Source organism: Ranitomeya variabilis, chromosome 4 (genome assembly GCF_051348905.1).
Source record: "Ranitomeya variabilis isolate aRanVar5 chromosome 4, aRanVar5.hap1, whole genome shotgun sequence".
Taxonomy (NCBI): Eukaryota; Metazoa; Chordata; class Amphibia; order Anura; family Dendrobatidae; genus Ranitomeya; species Ranitomeya variabilis.
Genome location: NC_135235.1, coordinates 519436624 through 519457708, shown reverse-complemented (window position 1 = coordinate 519457708; position 21085 = coordinate 519436624). Strand labels below are relative to the sequence as shown.

Here is a 21085-nt window from a genome sequence, read left to right as displayed (position 1 = left end):
TGTCATGGAGAACACCGCTGTCACCAATTTAACAGGGAATGCAACTCCGCTGCTTCCAATCGTCAGGACAGTTATGCAATTACTGATGAGGGATGTACAAGGCTGCTGCTGTTTCCACTACTGGGCCAGTTATTGTGGAATTCCAGGGTGAGCATATGGTATATACAGTTGTGCTCAAAAGTTTACATACCCCAGCAGAATTTTTGCTTTCTTGGCCTTTTTCCAGAGAATATAAATGATAACACCAAAACTTTTTCTCCACTCATGGTTAGTGGTTGTGTGAAGCCATTTATTGTCAAACTACTGTGTTTTCTCTTTTCACATCATAATTACAACCCAAAACATCCAAATGACCCTGATCAAAAGTGTACATACCCTGGTGATTTTGGCCTGATAACATGCACAGAAGTTGACACAAATGGGTTTGAATGGCTACTAAAGGTAACATCCTCACCTGTGATCTGTTTGCTTGTAATCAGTGTGTGTGCATAAAGGCTGAGTGAATTGCTGGGATCCAGACAGACTCTTGCATCTTTCATCCAGCCACTGACGTTTCTGGATTGTGAGTCATGGGGAAAGCAAAAGAATTGTCATTGGATCTACAAGAAAAGGTAGTTGAACTGTATAAAACAGGAAAGGGATACAAAAAGATATCCAATGAATTGATAATGCCAGTCAGCAGCATTCAAACTGTGATTAACAAATGGAAAATCAGGGGCTCTGTAAAAACAAAACCATGGTCAGGTAGACCAACAAAAATTTTGTTCACAACTGCCAGGAAAATTGTTTGGGATGCAAAGAAAAACCCACAAATATCATCAGCTGAAATACTGGACTCTCTGAAAACTAGTGGTTTCAAGGTGCACAATAAGGAGGCACTTGTAGAAAAATGTGCTGCTTGGTCGAGTCGCCAGAAGAAAGCCATTACTGCGCAAATTCCACAAAGTATCTCGCCTACAATACACTAAACAATACAGAGACAAGCCTCAAAACTTCTGGAACAAGGTAATTTGGAGTGATGAGACCAAAATTGAACTTTTTGCCCACAACCATAAACATTACAATTAGAGAGAGGTCAACAATGCCTATGATGAAAGGAACACCATTCCTACTGTAAAGCATGGAGGTGGATCGCTAATGTTTTGAGGATGTGTGAACTACAAAGGCACAGGCAACTTGGTCAAAGTTGAAGGAAAGATGAATGCAGCAAATGCTGGAGGCAGATTTGCAATCATCAGCACGGAAGCTACAAATGGGACGTACTTTGACAAAACACAAGGCCAAGTCGACCTGTCATTGGCTACAGCAGAACAAAGTGAAGGTTCTGGAGTTGCCATCTCAGTCTCCTGACCTCAATATCATTGAGCCTCTCTGAGAAGATCTCAAGTGCGCAGTTCATGCTAGACAGCCCTGGAATTTACAGGAACTGGAGGGTTTTTGTCAAGAAGAGTGGTTAGCGTTACCATCTGAGAAAATAAAGAACCTCATCCACAACTACCACAAAAGACTTCAAGCTGTCATTGATGTTAGAGGGTGCAGTACACGGTATTAAGAAATGGGGTATGTGAACTTTTGATCGGGGTCATTTGGATGTTTCGGGTTGTCATTATGATTTAAAAAGTGAAAACACAGTAGTTTGACAATAAATGGCTTCACCCAACCACTAATCATGAGTAGAGAAAAAGTTTTGATGTTATCATTCTTATTCTCTGAAAAAAGGCCAAGAAAGCCAAATTTCTGCGAGGGTATGTGAACAACTGTACATCTCCGATTCCAACGCATGGAATATACTGTATATACAGTTATGGCCAAAAGTGATTGGCCCAGAAAATGATTGCAATTACACATGTTTTGTTATACACATGTTTATTTCCTTTGCGTGTATTGGAACAAACAACAAAAAAAACATAAAAAAGGCAAATTGGAGATAATTTCACAGTAAGACCCAAAAATGGGCCGGACAAAATTGTTGGTACGCTCAGCTTAATATTTGGTTGCACACCCTTTGAAACAAATAACTGCAATCAATTGCTTCCTATAACCATCAATAAACTTCTTACACCTCTCAACTTCATTTTTGTACCACTCTTCTTTTGGAAACTGCTCCAGGTCTCTCATATTTGAAGAGTGCCTGCTCCCAAAAGCAATTTTAAGATCTCTCCACAGGTCATCAATGGGATTAAGATCTGGACTAATTTCTGGCCGCTTCAGAACTCTCCAGAGCATTGTTTCCATCCATTTCTTTGAAGTATGTTTGTGGTCATTATCCTAGGACACAAACCCAGCTTTCTTACACTTGCATTGTGCCCAAAATCCTTTGGTAATCTTCAGGTTTAATGATGCCTTGCACACAATCAAGGCACTCTGTGCCAGAGACAGCAAAATAACCCCAAAACATCTTTGAACCTCCACCCTATTTGACTGTAGGTAATGTGTTCTTTTGTTTCTGGGCCTCATTCTATTTTCGGTAAACAGTAGAGTGGCATACTTTGCCTGAAAGCTCTATTTTAGTCACATCTGTCCACAAGATGCTTTTCCAGAAGGATTTTGCAGTAAAGGTTTCTGGTATCTCCTACGTTTGCTCTTCATTTCATTCAAATATGGACAGATAAATTGAGCTGACACTGATGCACCCTGAACCTGCAGAATAGCTTAAATTTCTTTGGACCTTGATTGGGGCTGCTTAACCACCATCCAGACTAACCTTTCATCAATTGTTCTCTGCCTTCCACGTTCAGGGAGATCAGCTACAGTGCCATGCATTGTAAATTTCTTGATTATGTTTCACATTAGGGACAAAGGAGTATAAAGAACTTTGTAGATGGACTAGTAACCTTGAGATTGTTAATATTTTTCAATACTTTTGGTTCGCACGTTATTAGACAGTTCTCTTCTCCCCTTTCTGTTCTCCATGCTTAGTGTGGCACACACAGACACACAATGCAAAGATTGAGTCAACTTATCCCATTTCTACCTGGTTTCAAGTGTAATTTTCATATTACTCACACCAATTTTATCGGGTCAATTTGTTTTTTTTTTGTGTGAAATGAAGTTCAATTTGTCTTTATTTTTCTTATTTTTCTCAGTTCTTTTGTGTTGTTTCAATTCACACAAAGAAAGTAAACGTGTATAACAAAACACGTATAATTGCAATAATTGTCAGGGAGAAATATTCAATTTTTTGGAACAATTTCAAGGGTGCCAACACTTTCGGCCACAACTGTATAAATATGTATATGTTTATACATATACATATATCTATATATATATATATATATATATATATATATATATATATATATATTTATATATATATATATATATATATATATATATATATATATATATATATATATATATATATATTTAAATATATACAGGTCCAAAAGTAGGTGGACCAAAAGTAGGTGGACAGAAAATAACATTTATTTTGATTATATATAAAATTATATTTACTAACACAAGCATAATATTGACAATTAAATTTTATTCTGAACAATAATACAAAAGCCCTTAACCCCTTCAGCCCCAAGGGTGGTTTGCACGTTCATGACCGGGCCAATTTTTACAATTCTGACCACTGTCCCTTTATGAGGTTATAACTCTGGAAAGCTTCAATGGATCTTGGCGATTCTGATATTGTTTTCTCGTGACATATTGTACTTCATGATAGTGGTAAAATTTCTTCGATATAACTTGCGTTTAGTTGTGAAAAAAATGGATATTTGGAGAAAATTTTGAAAATTTCACAATTTTCCAACTTTGAATTTTTTTCCCCTAAATCACAGAGATATGTCACGCAAAATACTTAATAAGTAACATTTCCCACATGTCTACTTTACATCAGCACAATTTTGGAACCAAAATTTTTTTTTGTTAGGGAGTTATAAGGGTTAAAAGTTGACCAGAAATTTCTCATTTTTACAACACCATTTTTTTTTAGGGACAACATCTCATTTGAAGTCATTATGAGGGGTCTATATGATAGAAAATACCCAAGTGTGACACCATTCTAAAAACTGCACCCCTCAAGGTGCTCAAAACCACATTCAAGAAGTTTATTAACCCTTCAGGTGTTTCACAGGAATTTTTGGAATGTTTAAATAAAAATGAACATTTAACTTTTTTTCACAAAAAATTTATTTCAGCTCCAATTAGTTTTATTTTACCAAGGGTAGCAGGAGAAACTGGACCCCAAAAGTTGTTGTACAATTTGTCCTGAGTACGCTGATACCCCATATGTGGGGGTAAACCACTGTTTGGGCGCATGGCAGAGCTCGGAAGGAAAGAAGCGCCATTTGACTTTTCAATGCAAAATTGACTGGAATTGAGATGGGACGCCATGTTGCATTTGGAGAGCCCCTGATGTGCCTGAACATTGAAACCCCCCACAAGTGACACCATTATGGAAAGTAGACCCCCTAAGGAACTTATCTAGATGTGTGGTGAGCACTTTGACCCCGCGAGTGCTTCACAGAAGTTTATAATGGAGAGCTGTAAAAATAAAAAATCATATTTTTTCACAAAAATGATCTTTTCGCCCCCAATTTTTTATTTTCCCAAGGGTAAGAAAAGAAATTGGACCCCAAAAATTGTTGTGCAATTTGTCCTGAGTACGCTGATACCCCATATGTGGGTGTAAACCATTGTTTGGGCGCATGGCAGAGCTCGGAAGGAAAGAAGCGCCATTTGACTTTTCAATGCAAAATTGACTAGAATTGAGATGGGACGCCATGTTGCATTTGGAGAGCCCCTGATGTGCCTGAACATTGAAACCCCCCACAAGTGACACCATTATGGAAAGTAGACCCCCTAAGGAACTTATCTAGATGTGTGGTGAGCACTTTGACCCCGCGAGTGCTTCACAGAAGTTTATAATGGAGAGCTGTAAAAATAAAAAATCATATTTTTTCACAAAAATGATCTTTTCACCCCCAATTTTTTATTTTCCCAAGGGTAAGAGAAGAAATTAGACCACAAAAGTTGTTGAGCAATTTGTCCTGAGTGCAACAATACCCCATATGTGGGGGTAAACCACTGTTTGGGCGCATAGCAGAGCTCGGAAGGGAAGGAGCGCTATTTTACTTTTCAATGCAAAATTGACTGAAATTAAGATGGGACGCCATGTTGCGTTTGGAGAGCCCCTGATGTGCCTAAACATTAAAAACCCCCACAAGTGACACCATTTTGGAAAGTAGACCCCCTAAGGAACTTATCTAGATGTGTTTTGAGAGCTTTGAACCCCCAAGTGTTTCACTACAGTTTATAACGCAGAGCCGTGAAAATAAAAATTCTTTTTTTTTTCACAAAAATGATTTTTTAGCCCCCAGCTTTGTATTTTTACAAGGGTAACAGAATAAATTGGACCCCAAATGTTGTTGTCCAATTTGTCCTGAGTACGCTGATACCCCATATGTGGGGGGGAACCACTGTTTGGGCGCATGACAGAGCTCGGAAGGGAAGGAGCACCATTTGGAATGCAGACTTAAATGGATTGGTCTGCAGGCATCACGTTGCATTTGCAGAGCCCCTGATGTACCCAAACAGTACAAACCCCCAACAAGTGACCCCATATTGGAAACTAGACCTCCCAAGGAACTTATCTAGATGTGTTGTGAGAACTTTGAACCCCCAAGTGTTTCACTACAGTTTATAACGCAGAGCCGTGAAAATAAAAATTCCTTTTTTTTTCACAAAAATGATATCTTAGCCCCCAGTTTTGTATTTTCACAAGGGTAACAGGATAAATTGGACCCAAAAAGTTGTTGTCCAATTTGTCCTGAGTACGCTGATACCCCATATGTGGGGGGAAACCACTGTTTGGGCGCATGACAGAGCTCGGAAGGGAAGGAGCGCCATTTGGAATGCAGACTTAAATAGATTGGTCTGCAGGCGTCACGTTGCATTTGCAGAGCCCCTGATGTACCCAAACAGTACAAACCCCCCACAAGTGACCCCATATTGGAAACTAGACCTCCCAAGGAACTTATCTAGATGTGTTGTGAGAACTTTGAACCCCCAAGTGTTTCACTACAGTTTATAATGCAGAGCCGTGAAAATAAAAATTATTATTTTTTCACAAAAATGATATTTTAGCCCCCAGTTTTGTATTTTCACAAGGATAACAGGATAAATTGGACCCCAAAAGTTGTTGTCCAATTTGTCCTGAGTACGCTGATACCCCATATGTGGGGGGGAACCACTGTTTGGGCGCATGACAGAGCTCGGAAGGGAAGGAGCGCCATTTGGAATGCAGACTTAAATGGATTGGTCTGCAGGCGTCACGTTGCATTTGCAGAGCCCCTGATGTACCCAAACAGTACAAACCCCCCACAAGTGACCCCATATTGGAAACTAGACCTCCCAAGGAACTTATCTAGATGTGTTGTGAGAACTTTGAACCCCCAAGTGTTTCACTACAGTTTACAACGCAGAGCCGTGAAAATAAAAAATATTTCTTTTCCCACAAAAATGATTTTAGCCCCCCAAATTTTTATTTTCCCAAGGATAACAAGAGAACTTGGACCCCAAAAGTTGTTGTCTAATTTGTCCCGAGTACGCTGATACCCCATATGTTGGGGTAAACCCCTGTTTGGGCGCACGGAAGAGCTCGGAAGGGAAGGAGCACTGTTTTACTTGTTCAACGCAGAATTGGCTGGAATTGAGATCGGACGCCATGTCGCGTTTGGAGAGCCCCTGATGTGCCTGAACAGTGGAAACTCCCCAATTCTACCTGAAACCCTAATCCAAACACACCCCTAACCCTAATCCCAACGGTAACCCTAACCACACCCCTAACCCTGACACACCCATAATTCTAATCCCAACCCTAATCCCAACCGTAAATGTAATCCAAACCCTAACCCTAACTTTAGCCCCAACCCTAACCCTAACTTTACCTCCAACCCTAGCCCCAACCCTCACCCTAGCCCTAACTCTAACCCTAACCTTACCTCCAACCCTAGCCCCAACCCTAACCCTAACCCTAACCCTAACCCTAGCCCTAACCCTAACCCTAACCCTAGCCCTAATGGGAAAATGGAAATAAATACATTTTTTAAAATTTATTATTCTTCCCTAACTAAGGCGGTAATGAAGGGGGGTTTGATTTACTTTTATAGCGTTTTTTTATATCGGATTTTTATGATTGGCAGCTGTCATACACTAAAAGACGCTTTTTATAGCAAAAAAGTTTTTGCGTCTCCACATTTTGAGACCTATAATTTTTCCATATTTTGGTCCACAGAGTCATGTGAGGTCTTGTTTTTTGCGGGACGAGTTGAAATTTTTATTGGTAACATTTTCAGACACGTGACAGATTTTGATCGCTTTTTATTCCGATTTTTATGAGGCAGAATAACCAAAAACCAGTTATTCATGAATTTCTTTTGGGGGAGGCGTTTATACCGTTCCACGTTTGGTAAAATTGATGAAGAAGTTTTATTCTTCGGGTCAGTACGATTACAGCGATACCTCATTTATATCTTTTTTTTATGTTTTGGCGCTTTTATACGATAAAAGCTATTTTATAGAAAAAATAATTATTTTGGCATCGCTTTATTCTGAGGACTATAACTTTTTTATTTTTTTGCTTATGATGATGTATGGTGGCTTGTTTTCTGCGGGACAAGATGGTGTTTTCAGCGGTACCATGGTTGTTTATATCCGTCTTTTTGATCACGTGTTATTCCACTTTTTGTTTGGCAGTATGATAATAAAGCGTTGTTTTTTGGCTCGTTTTTTTTTTTTTTCTTACGGTGTTCACTGAAGGGGTTAACTAGTGGGACAGTTTTATAGGTTGGGTCGCTACGGACGCGGCGATACTAAATATGTGTACTTTTATTGTTTTTCTTTTTTTTTTTTAGATAAAGAAATGTATTTATGGGAATAATATATATATATTTTTTTCTTTATTTAGGATTTTTTTTTTTTAATTTTTTTTTTACACGTGGAAATTTTTTTTTTTTTACCTTTTTACTTTGTCCCAGGGGGGGACATCACAGATCGCCGATCTCACAGTTTGCATAGCACTCTGTGAGATCGGCGATCTCACTCATCGCTGCAGGCTTACAGAGCTGCAGCTGCAGCCTGCTCCTGACCCGGAAGTCCTCCCTGCAGGACCCGGATGCAGCCCCGTGGCCATTTTGGATCCGGGGACTGCAGGGAGAAGACGCTCGGTACAAGGTGAGTACATTCCCTTGTACCGATCGTCTCAGGGAAGCCCGCAGGGAGCCCCCTCCCTGCGCGATGCTTCCCTGTACCGCCGGTACACCGCGATCATGTTTGATCGCGGTGTGCCGGGGGTTAATGTGCCGGGGGCGGTCCGTGACTGCTCCTGGCACATAGTACTGGATGTCAGCTGCGATAGGCAGCTGACACCCGGCCGCGATCGGCCGCGCTCCTCCCGTGAGCGCGGCCGATCGCATACGACGTACTATCCCGTCGGTGGTCATACGGGCCCACCCCACCTCGACGGGATAGTACGTCAGATGTCAGAAAGGGGTTAAATTTTATCAACGCAGGTGCTCAAACTGTTTTACATCACAATTTGCACATCTCTAATGTTAAATGCATGTTCTCATTATACCAGTAAATACAATTATGTCTGTTAATATGGCCAGATAATTTGAAAGAAGCTTCATCACTCCACATAATGTTATCTAAAATTACTGGATTTTCTTCAATTTCTTTAAGCATTATGTCACTAAATTGCAGCCACCTGTCTGGATCATCCTCCAATAAACCATGAATTAGATGTGGACGATAAACTTTCCACCCAATAGATTTCAGGATTCGCATAATGGAAGCTCGTGAAATTCCCAGTTCTAAAGAAACTCTTCTGGTGGACTTTGTTGACTCTGAACAAATGTTTCAGCAACAAGTTGTTTATTATTTTCTGTACAGGCTGTTTTGGGTCGACCAGTTTTTGGAGCATTAAGGATTGAGCCAGTGGCATTGAATTTGTCACGAATGCGGTAAATGGTTTGTGTCTTTCGGGCTTGAGTACCAAATGTTTCAACCAAATTTGCTCTAACTGTTTCAGAATTTTGAGATTTCCAATACTCTTTTAAAATCCATTTTCTTTGATCTGTATTTAAATTATTTGCCATTATGGGTTTTCTGAATTATCTGAAAGGAAAACAGAATTGGGGGAGATTTATCTGGGAAAACTGGATCTGTGAAACTGACTCAGTTGCCCTTAGCAACCAATCAGTTTCCACCTTTCATTTTCCAAAGAGTCTGTGAAGAATGAAAAGTGGAGTCTAATTGGTTGCTAAGGGCAACTAAGTCAGTTTCACTTTACACCATGTTTGATAAATCTCCCCCTTCATAGCCTTATTACACATACTGTCCACCTACTTTTGGACCACCCTGTATATGTTAAAGCAATATGGTTGTCCCTTCATTACGATGCGGAAAATATATCTCCCATGAATATTGAATCAATGCAAATCCCAATACTCATCTCTGACCACTGGCTATACAGAGTCTGAGATAGTTCCCTTGAACAGAGGAAGCTCTGCTTCTTAGTATATGAATCCTAGACTTGTTGGCTGTATTCAGCAGATCTCTGCTGTAATTTCCTGTTCAGTGCAGGAGGTCATACTTCAATGGAGGTTGAAGTGTCATCTCTTTCTCACTTTCCCTGTTATAATTCCCCATATGTTCAATGTGAGGGTGATATGTGTCCTCTCCGAAGAAGTATTTATGGATTTTACATTTTTTCTCTATGACAAGTAGTAAATAGCATAATGCATGGCATGTTGTGTTTTTACATGATAGATGACAAACATGTTCACTGACAATTGTCAAAAACAGGTGGCTATTTACTAACAGAGGGCAAAAGTGCAAATATGCACATCCAACCATAGTGACACATAGTTTCGAACAAGTCATTAGCTATGCAAATAAAAAGTGACCAGAGTAACATCTGTGTGATTGATTAGACAAGTTTTCTGGATAAGAAAGCCCTGCTCCAAATACCTTTTTAGGAAAGCCTAGGTTAAAATATGCAGACTGGTCAAGGTGGGATTCCAGACCAAGAGAAATATTCCACCTGAAATGCTGTAAGCACCTTCTCCAGGTCCATCGGAGCACGAAGTGCCTGTTGGGCTGAGCTGGGCAGATTACCTCTACACCTTGTAGTTTTGAAGAGGGCGTTATCATTCTTGGCTCACCTGCTTAGTGGCAGTTCAAGTTCCCATCACCATAAAGCCCTGCTGCATCTATGAGGTCTACATGAATCACGACCCCCGGAACTGCTCATCCAAACCCAACCTGACAGAAACACCAATAACAGCAGCATGACAAAAGTAAGAATTAAGAAGATGGTAGAGGAAATTCAGGAGAGGTATGTCAGTGACTGTAGGAATGATATCATCATCTTCCAGAAATTGAAGATATACTGATGTCTACATAGAGACTATATACTGGATATATAACTGGAGAAACTCCCAAACCCCAGTGTCCGCCAGATCCTGAAACTGTATAGACTCAGTAACCACAGTCTGGCTATCAAATTCGACACTCACTTGAGGAGACTCTCTGATCTCTTCCGGGATTTAAGCTTAATGGAGTAGGAAGAGAAAACATATATCTTACAGGAGGAAGAAGAGAACACGGTGGGGATAGCAGCACAATATGTGTGCGTACGCCACAGACTTCGCGAAAGAGAGTTATAATATGTCATGGATTTCCATAGCCACCACTTTGGATGTGCCCCATCCATCATTCCTACAGTCCCTACTCATCACCCCCACAGTCCCTATCACTATTTCCTATGCACACTAGCTTTGGCAAAACTAACGTGTATTTGGTTCTGCCAATAAAGCTTCTTTGAATTTGAATATAGTGAAGTCTAACTTGTTGAGAACCATTATCTAATTAGGAGCTACAAAGAGTGGTTCTTGTTCCAAAGTGTCCTACACATCCATTTATTGCATAGACAGCCCGTTAATTTCAAGGTGTTCTGTGTAATGCTTCATTTCTCCTATGGTGGTGCTGCAATAAGTTGCTTTCTTTTTAATGGATATCCCATAGTTTACAGCTGATATGAGCTGCCTATTAGCTTGCACAAGAGTCTTATTGATTAGAGTGGTATACACAATAAAAAGGATATCAAGTTTCCCCTTGCCAAAAAATACTGATGAATGTCTGAAGGATTGACTGAAGGGTAATAGTAAGAGTAAGCTCAATGAAAAGCCCATCGCTCTTTATAAATTACCAGTAAACAATGAAATGATAGATGTCAATTGCTTCTGTCCTTAAACCTTTAAATGAACCCCATAATATAGATCTAGCATACGAAAATTCTAAACTAAACAACTCTGGAAATGTTATACCACATTTACAGTAATCTGTTCCAAAAGTAGAAACTGGCCTTAGCAGGCTCAATTTGCAGGCTCAAATTGTTGGCCTCTGTTTTCTAGCAGTTTTTCCCAGGCTCTTTGCATTATCATAGAATTTTCTGGTGATGTGTAAATAAATCTTATCAGTATATACTCAAAAGTTGTGCAACTTAAAAATACCGTTATATATAACAAGAAATCAAGTTGTCCGCAATGTTTTTTATTCTGCAGCATTTTCTGCATGTTCCTGAACAGAAATGCTAGAAATGCTTCCAAAAACAAATTTGTTAATTTATTCATCTTTGTCGGGTGAATGGCTGAGGGTCTAAGGCCGGCGTCACACTGGTGACTTAAACAGACGAGTGCAATGCGCTAAAAAATCGCATTGCACTCGGACCAATGTTACACTATGGGGCAGCTCCCAGCAGCCGATTTTTTGTTGGCCATTTTCCTCAGCCCGAGACAATGGCAGCATGCTGCGATTGTCAAGGACACTCGGCCGATTCTCGGCTCACTTGCACCCATATAAGCCTATGGGTGCGAGTGAGACAGCGCACAACACTTGGATATCATCCGAGTGCTGTGCGCTAAACGCGGACCCCGGCAATGGAGGAGATGGAGAAATTAGTTTCTCCGCCTCCTCCGCAGCTGTGCTCCGATCCGCTCTCTGCGAGAGGCTCGGAGCACAGACGCATGACACTCGGCTCCTGCTCGCAGCAGAGAAGGAGCTGAGGGTCATTAACATATCGCATCGGATGCAATACGCTAGTGTGACGCCGGTCTTACCCTTCGTGAAGGTGGTAAGCTAGCTATCTTTGTCCGACTGCAGGCCGATCCCATCTGGGAGGTTTCTGCTGCAGCCAGTTATCTCACAGCCACACACAAGGCAATGAGGAGGAGGAAGGGTCATGGTTGAGCTCCTTAGACACAGAGATAAGATTTTTTCATATATTTTTGTTTATTAAGGAGTCTGTCACATCTCAATTAAATATTAAATGATCTGTACAGTGATATTTGGAACTTGACACTTATAAAAAATGCCTATTAGTTGTACAATTCTTGAGAAAAATATTTTTAATTTTCATGCAAATGAGTAAGCTTGGTGCACTGTTTACGCTACCTCATTTTGAATGTTGAGGACCTTCTCCCTCTTCTGACCGACAGTGCTTGCTTCCAGAGTCATCACTGACTAAACTCCATCTACATTTGTTGGCATGTGCCACAAACAGGTGCAGTGCTAATATGATTGCTTATAGGAGATAAGTCCTCTACATCATTGTGTAGATTGTTCAATATTGATTTTGGGGTGTAAACTCCCTTTAATTGGAATATGAGACAAATAAGATCAATGGAAAGGATGAGAGTGAGTGGGACCTATTAAGACAATTTTACTACTGAAATGGATATATAGGTCCTAGTGTAACAAGAAAAATTATATCTGTTTTGTAGTAATTCGATATGCCATTGTTAAGAAATTGAGCTGAGAACCTGTAATGGTGGAGGGAGCTGATGGATTGTTCCCTGACCCTCAAGGGTTAAATGTATCCATAGTGGGGATCCCTGCGTAATTCCTGAAATGAAAAGAGCTCAGTATTGCTTCAAAACCTTTTTAACCCTTTAGCCCCCGGAGCTTTTTTTACGTTTTCGTTTTTCGCTCCCCTCCTTCCCAGAGCCATAACTTTTTATTTTTCCTTCAATATGGCCCTGTGAGGGCTTACTTTTTGCGGGACGAGTTGTACTTTTGAACAACACCATTGGTTTTACCATGTCGTGTACTAGAAAATGAGAAAAAAATCCAAGTGCGGTGAAATTGCAAAAAATTTCAATCTCACACTTGTTTTTTGTTTGACTTTTTGCTAGGTTCGCTAAATGCTAAAACTGACCTGTCATTATGATTCTCCAGGTCATTACGAGTTCATAGACACCAAACATGTCTAGTTTTTTTTTTATCTAAGTAGTGAAAAAATATTTCCCAAAAAATTGTGCTATTTTCCGATACCCATAGCATTCCCATTTTTCGTGATCTCAGGTTGGGTGAGGGCTTATTTTTTGCATGCTGAGCTGATGTTTTTAATGATACCATTTTGGTGCAGATATGATCTTTTAATCGCCCTTTATTGCATTTTAATGCAATGTCGCGGAGTCCAAAAGAACGTAATTCTGGCATTTTTACTTTTTCTCGCTACGCCGTTTAGCAATCAGGTAAATTCTACTTTTTATTGATAGACCGGGCGATCCTGAACACGGAGATACAAAATATGTGTAGGTTTGATTTGATATTTATTGTTTTATTTTGAATGGAGCAAAAAGGGGGGTGATTTTAACTTTTATATATTTTTTTAATATTTTTTTAAATATTTTTTTTTACTTTTGCCATGCTTCAATAGTCTCCATAGGAGGCTAGAAGCTAGCATAACTGAAAATGAACAGCTCAGAAAAATACACGGAGGACCTTATACAACTCAAAAAACTGAAAAAATGTAAGGACAAACAAACTCCTCCAATACCAATTCTCACAGTATAAAATAATTTTATTGAAGCACATAGTTTAAAAAAAAAAACTATTTAAAAATTGGAGATGCAAGCTAACCATACAGGTGATGGAAAAAAGCAAACACTGGACGTGAGGGTAGGTGTAAGGCCTAAATAAAACAATACAGAGTATAGTACATCCTATAATAATCATACAGGCAGTCTGAGGTAGAATATAGACTATATCAATACAGAAAATAAGTAAAGTGCATAGTGCAAGAAGGTTGAATTAGGTATAGGAATGCACAATATGTGAAAAGGATGGTCAGGCATAGTAAAAATAACTGAATTTATCTTTTAGCATAGTGCTATATTGATTATATCTGTTTTCATCTGAAGGCAAGGAATATAAAGAAAACCATAATACAGGCAGTCCTCGACTTAAGACGTTGATCCGTTCTTACGCGGTGTCGTAAACCGAATTTTGACGTAAGTCGGACCATACGTTCATACAGTACTGTACCATAATAACAGTACAGTACTGCAAACACTTAGCCTATCCAAACACCTATCCTAACACAGTACCCTACATAATTAGGGTGTTATGGCGTGCAGGAGACTCGTTTTCCTCGTGTAACCAGGTACAGTGTACAGTACTGGACTCTATTCTTCTGCCGCTGCACGTAGTTCGACTTACGACGCAAAACCGCTTAAGTCAGAATGAGGCGTCGTATAAAGCTTCGCAACCACAAAACAACGTAACACGAGACCGTCGTAACCCGAGGACTAACTGTACAATAAGATGAAGTCATTAAGGTATATAGCCTTTACAGGAAAACAAAAAAGGTAATGTGCACACCATAACTAGTGTTGAGCATTCCGATACCACAAGTATCGGGTATCGGCCGATACTTGCGGGTATCGGAATTCCGATACCGAGATCCGATACTTTTGTGGTATTGGGTATCGGTATCGAAACAACATTAATGTGTAAAATAAAGAATTAAAATAAAAAAATATTGCTATACTCACCTCTCCGACGCAGCCTGGACCTCACCGAGGGAACCGGCAGCGTTGTTTGCTTAAAATGCGCGCTTTTCCTTCCTTACGTGACGTCACGGCTTGTGATTGGTCGCGTGCCGCCCATGTGGCCGCGAAGCGACCAATCACAGCAAGTCGTGACGTAATTTTCAGGTCCTCAATGCCTAATTCTAGGCATTCAGGATTTTAAAATTACGTTCCGGCTTGTGATTGGTCGCGTCGCGGTCACATGGGCGACGCGACCAATCACAAGCCGTGACGTCACGGGAGGCAGGAAACGCGCGCATTTTAAAATTACGTCACGGCTTGTGATTGGTTGCGTGCCGCCCATGTGACCGCGACGCGACCAATCACAGCAAGCCGTGACGTAATTTCAGGTCCTGAATGCAGAATTAGGCATTAATGCCACATGGGCGGCACGCGACCAATCACAAGCCGTGACGTCACGGAAGGAAGTAAACGCGCGCATTTTAAGCAAAGAACGCTGCCGGTTCCCTCGGTAAGGTCCAGGCTGCGTCGGAGAGGTGAGTATAGCAATATTTTTTATTTTAATTCTTTATTTTACACATTAATATGGATCCCAGGGCCTGAAGGAGAGTTTCCTCTCCTTCAGACCCTGGGAACCATCAGGGATACCGTCCGATACTTGAGTCCCATTGACTTGTATTGGTATCGGGTATCGGTATCGGATTGGATCCGATACTTTGCCGGTATCGGCCGATACTTTCCGATACCGATACTTTCAAGTATCGGACGGTATCGCTCAACACTAACCATAACTCAAGGTAATCAAATAAAATAATGACAATACAAAATAGAGATACCAAGAGTAAATATAGATTCCCTGTCTGTGGTCACACACCAGCGTACCCCTTGACACGCGTTTCAATGTACAATCTTCTTCAGAAGGGGTGGTACTAACCTTCTGGCTTTGAAGACTGTTGCCCCAGCAAGTAGCAGCCTTTTTATCATGATTGATCGCTTACTCTCTGTGTGACATCAGGCACCAGGCAAGGAAATCAGTGAACCTCCAATCTAGCTAATGAGAGTAATTTCTAGAAAATGCAGCAACAGATGGAAGATATAAAGGTTTCTATAGTTTACATATGAGGAGCTGAAGGGGGGATTGATTTTATGAACAGTTGCGAGGCATGCATCCGCGGTGGATCGATGCCACTTGCTTGGATAATACCTGATCTGAGCACGCTCGCTTAACACTACTTACAATCTATAAGGAAAAGTGGGTGTGGAGGACACAATAGGTAGAACATGCTTGTCATGCATGGTCCAGCCATCATGATAATAAATAGGGGTTAAGAAGATATAAAGCTGCATGATCCAGTTATCAGCCAATGTCTAAGCACAGTTACCAAGTGCTATTGGGTGCATGGACGATGTGGAGCCAGATGAATAAAAGGGAACAGATTCTGAGAAAAAAATTGGAAGGGGGAGCAGGAGAAAGTTAGATTAGTGAAGTGAGGTAATAAGCCTGTCTACAGAGATGTGGTTTTATACCTCTTCGTGCCGCAGCCCTTTTTCGTTTGTGTGTTCCCAGAGCCAGAACTTTTTTATTTTTCCGTCAATATGGCCATGTGAGGGCTTGTTTTTTGTGGGAAGAGTTGTACTTTTGAACAAAACCATAGGTTTTACCATATCGTGTACTAGAAAACGGGAAAGAAATTCCAAGTGTGGTGAAATTGCAAATAAGTGCAATCCCACACTTGTTTTTTGTTTGGCTTTTTTTTCTAGGTTCACCAAATACTAAAACTGACCTGCCATTATGATTCTCCAGGTCATTACGAGTTCATAAACACCTAACATGTCTAGGTTCTTTTTTATCTAAGTGGTAAAAAAAATTCCAAACTTTGCTGAAAAAAAAAAATTGTGCAATTTTCCAATACCCGTTGCGTCTCCACTTTTCATGATCTGGGGTCGGGTTAGGGCTTATTTTTTGCGTGCTGAGCTGACATTTTTAATGATTCCATTTTGGTGCAGATACATTCTTTTGATCGCCTGTTATTGCATTTTAATGCAATGTCGCGGCGACCAAAAAAATGTAATTCTGGCGTTTTTAATTTTTTTCTCGCTGCGCCGTTTAGCCATCAGGTTAATTATTTTTTTTATTGATAGATCGGGCGATTGTGAATGCGGCGATACCAAATATGTGTAGGTTTGATTTTTGTTATTTGTTTTATTTTGAATGGGGTGAAAGGGAGGTGATTTAAACTTTTATTTATTTATTTTTTCATATTTTTTAAAACTTTTTTTTTAACTTTTGCCATGCTTCAATAGCCTCCATGGGAGACTAGAAACTGGCATAGCCTGATCGGCTCTGCTAAATAGGAGCGATGCTCAGATTGCTCCTATGTAGCTGAACTACAGGCTTGCTATGAGTACCGACCACAGGGAGACCTTTGGTTGTTATGCCAATGCACCGATGATCCCTGATCACGTAATGGGGGTCAGCGGTGCGCGCATTTCCGGCCAGATGACCAGAAGTGCGCATTAAATGCCGCTGTCAGATTTTGACAGCAGCATTTAACTAGTTAATACCGGCGGGTGGAATGCGATGAAACAGCTGACATCACCCGGCTTTGAGGTGGGGTCACCGCCGGAGCCAACATCAAAGGGGGAGATGCGATATGCGCCGTACTAGTAAGGCGCATGTCGCAAAGGATTAAAGCACGCTTAAAAATGTGGGGGCTAGGTATTAATTGGATCTTCCAGGGTAGTGCATTCCTGAAAACTGGCGCAGCACGAGAGAAGTCTTGGAGACAAAAGTGGGAGGTTCAGACTATGGAGGATGTTAGTCTTAGATCAGATGCAGAATGGAGAGCACAGGCAGGGCGATGGACAGATGAGGGAGGAGATATATGATGGTTCAGAACTGTGGAGCGCTTTGTGGATGAGAGAGAGAAGTTGTATTGTAATCTGTAAGTCTCAATAGCACACTGTCAGAAACAACAGTATCATCATGTTTATACTAGCACTAAAGAGAATACTTCCTAGGAAGAAGTAGCACCTTCTCCGTGTGCCTCTCTTCTTCTGTCTCACTCTATGATTGCTTTCTCTTCTTCCCTTCTCCTCTTGAGAAAACAGAATGTAACCTGATCTCTCAGTTAGCTGAAACTCTGTCTAGTCTAAAAAATACATTTTAGCTGTGTTTTTGTGCAAATAATGAGGGAGGCAAAGAAGTGGCTCATAAGTGGAGAAAAATCATTTTGCATACCTTCACTTCTCCTATTGATTTAAGCAAAGTTTGTAGAAATGATATTAACCAATTAAATATAGCAAAGACATGAGGTATGCATGATGCCTATTCTAAATTGATGGATGGTGTACATTTTTTTAGGTCTTCTAATCAATGTGATGACTATTCTTCTGTGAATTATTACCCAGTGATTCCCACCAATGCTAACATTACATCCTGGTAAAAGATACATTACTAGTACTAGCTAATGAAAGTTACAATGTAAATTAGTGGTTGCCATGGTTACACCACTTTTGAATTATTGTCTTTAGAGTGTTTCCAGTCTTAGCCAGCTATTTACAAAACCCTGCTGATAATAGACCCTATTCAAACCTATGCACATAAATCACTCTTGTATGGGTGAACTGTCTATATACCTTAGAAGAACAGACAGCTGGGGTGTTAAAATTGTCTGTAAATCTGCTGGGACATCCGAGAGGGTCAACATTCCAGAAATAGTAAGGGGGGGGGGGCAGAATTTAAACTTTCCCTTTAAGAAAAAGCTGGTTTGAAATGGGAATATATAGATAGACAAATATAGTAGAAATATGATTTTACTGCAGATTTAAAGGGAACCTGTCACCACGTTTTTGGAAGATGGGATAAAAATAGCGTTAAATAGGGGCAGAGGTGGGCGTTACATTAGTGTGTTTGTTATGCGTTTATTACCCACCTAAGTTGCCGAAATACCTTTGCAAAGTCTCCGTTTTCGCCTGTCAATCAGGCTGGTCTGGTCAAAAGGGCGTGTTGTCTTCCCCCAGATTTTGCGTATTTTTCCGTTGGTGACGTAGTGGTGTGCGCATGCCCAAGGTCCCGAATCCTCTGCCAGGGGATTTAAAAGAGCGCGCTGTTCGTTATTTCATTGGTGATCGGTGGGCGCGGCCATCTTCCTTTGGCCGCGCGTGCGCAGAAGCGGCGCTCTGCTGGCCGCGGCTTCAGGAAAATGGCCGCGGGATGCCGCGCGTGCGCAGATGGATATCGCGGCGGCCATTTTCCTGAAGCCGCGGCCAGCAGAGCGCCGCTTCTGCGCACGCGCGGCCAAAGGAAGATGGCCGCCCCCACCGATCACCAATGAAATAACGAACAGCGCGCTCTTTTAAATCCCCTGGCAGAGGATTCGGGACCTTGGGCATGCGCACACCACTACGCCACCAACGGAAAACTACGCAAAATCTGGGGGAAGACAACGCCCTTTTGACCAGACCAGCCTGATTGACAGGCGAAAACGGAGACTTTGCAAAGGTATTTCGGCAACTTAGGTGGGTAATAAACGCATAACAAACACACTAATGTAACGCCCACCTCTGCCCCTATTTAACGCTATTTTTATCCCATCTTCCAAAAACGTGGTGACAGGTTCCCTTTAATGTCTATAGCCACTAATAGCTGCATAACTTGTTGTGAATGCTCATCATAAGGAAACAATTATCTTCTATATGTCACCCTTCGGCCACGGAAAGTCATATGTCACATGTAATTAATTACCCCAAAGCTTCAGGTTATGATGTATTAAAGCAGCACTTCAATCACCAAAGTAAACAGACATGGAAGACTACAAAGTTGTAGAAGGCACAGATCATTACTAATACTACACAATGTCACCAGTGTATACGGCTCTGAGTCTGAGTCTTTTAAGTTTCCTAAAATAAACCTCTGGATTAAATAAGTAATTGCATTTGATAGAAAGCTATTTGCATTCATTGTGCAGTCATTCAAAGGAGAATATACCTAATAAAAAGGGGTCACAAATATCACATAGCTACTATACCCAATCTGCCAGTCCAAAGAGCGCAGTCTGTTAGGTAAAGTCAGAAATACTTCATTATAGGAGAAAAGCAACCTAATAATCTCTGTATTCTACTTTCTGAGATTTGCAGTCCTATAACTGGTTGACTCCCACATTCTTGGAACCATTAATTGGATTTCTAACTCGCAATCTGCTGGGATTTCTAATCCAACAAAATGCAAAAGTTCCTAAAACAATGTCCTAAAATAATTCTACATTGTTGCAGGTTCACAGGTTTTTACTAGTACAAGGAAAATAGTGGCAAATAATGTCATGCTGCCTGCCAAGAACGGCTGATCAAAGCCTCTTTAATGAAGTAATGTTTCCAAAGCATCTCCATGTATTTAAATGCTTCCTATCCGAGCCGTTATTACGCCTGGACCAATGAGAGATTGGTGAGAGTGGCAGCATCCTGCTGGGGCAGACTGTACAATCCTGGCCCCCATCAGTGTGCTGGGTTATACACAGTCCCTAAGACTTCACCTAAATGAATGCAATCTATGTACAGCGCTATGGAATATGTCAGCGCTAGATCACTAGTAAATGTCTGTAAAATCAGTCATACATGCATTAGACATTGTCCCCAAAAATGTAAAGCCATCAGTAGTATCCCTGGCTCCAGCATCTGTTACATATTTCATCCTAAGTCAGAAAGCAGCCACCAACATAAGAGCAAATAAGGGGTTCCTTACTGTGTCGTCTGTCCACCTTCTCTTTTCTAGCCTTGGTTTGAGGAGCACTGAGGTCCGTGCAGGTTTTTAATTCTGGGAGGTAAAAAGGGGGCCCCTCCCATCATGAAATTGGAACTGCTGCAGCCAGCCTAAAGAACAACACAGATTAGCACTAAAGCTGTCACCGTCCAGTTGCACAGGAGTTTTCCTGCTTGGGAAGACTATACATGCTGTTATACCGTAGAGAAGTTAATCAGGAGGACCACTAGTGTCCTCACCTGTACCTACTAATAGGAATGTGACGTTCACAAGTGACGTCATACTTTTACACTTTGTCCATTCTGCTCTTATGATGGAATTGTGTGTACAGAACTTTCCAATCCATTATTATAAGCTCCGCTTGTCAATACCAAAAAAGACAAACGTTTTCTAGGAGTTATACTTTTATTGGCTAACCAGAAAAAATATAATTGCAGGCTATCAAAGCCTTCATCAGGCAGGCTTACAAAGGCGTGAC

At 40.8% G+C, this 21085-nt stretch overlaps 1 protein-coding gene across 2 annotated transcripts in view; it reads right to left on the bottom strand.

Annotated features, from left to right (window-relative positions):
* MATN4 (matrilin 4) overlaps positions 1 to 20665 on the bottom strand; it is a 113356-nt gene extending 92691 nt beyond the window's left edge. For both annotated transcript variants that reach the window (XM_077252168.1, XM_077252169.1), the window contains exon 1: positions 20590 to 20665. The gene's annotated coding sequence lies outside the window, so the exon portion shown is untranslated. The remainder of the gene's footprint in view (positions 1 to 20589) is intronic.
* Positions 20666 to 21085: the final 420 nt, after the last annotated feature.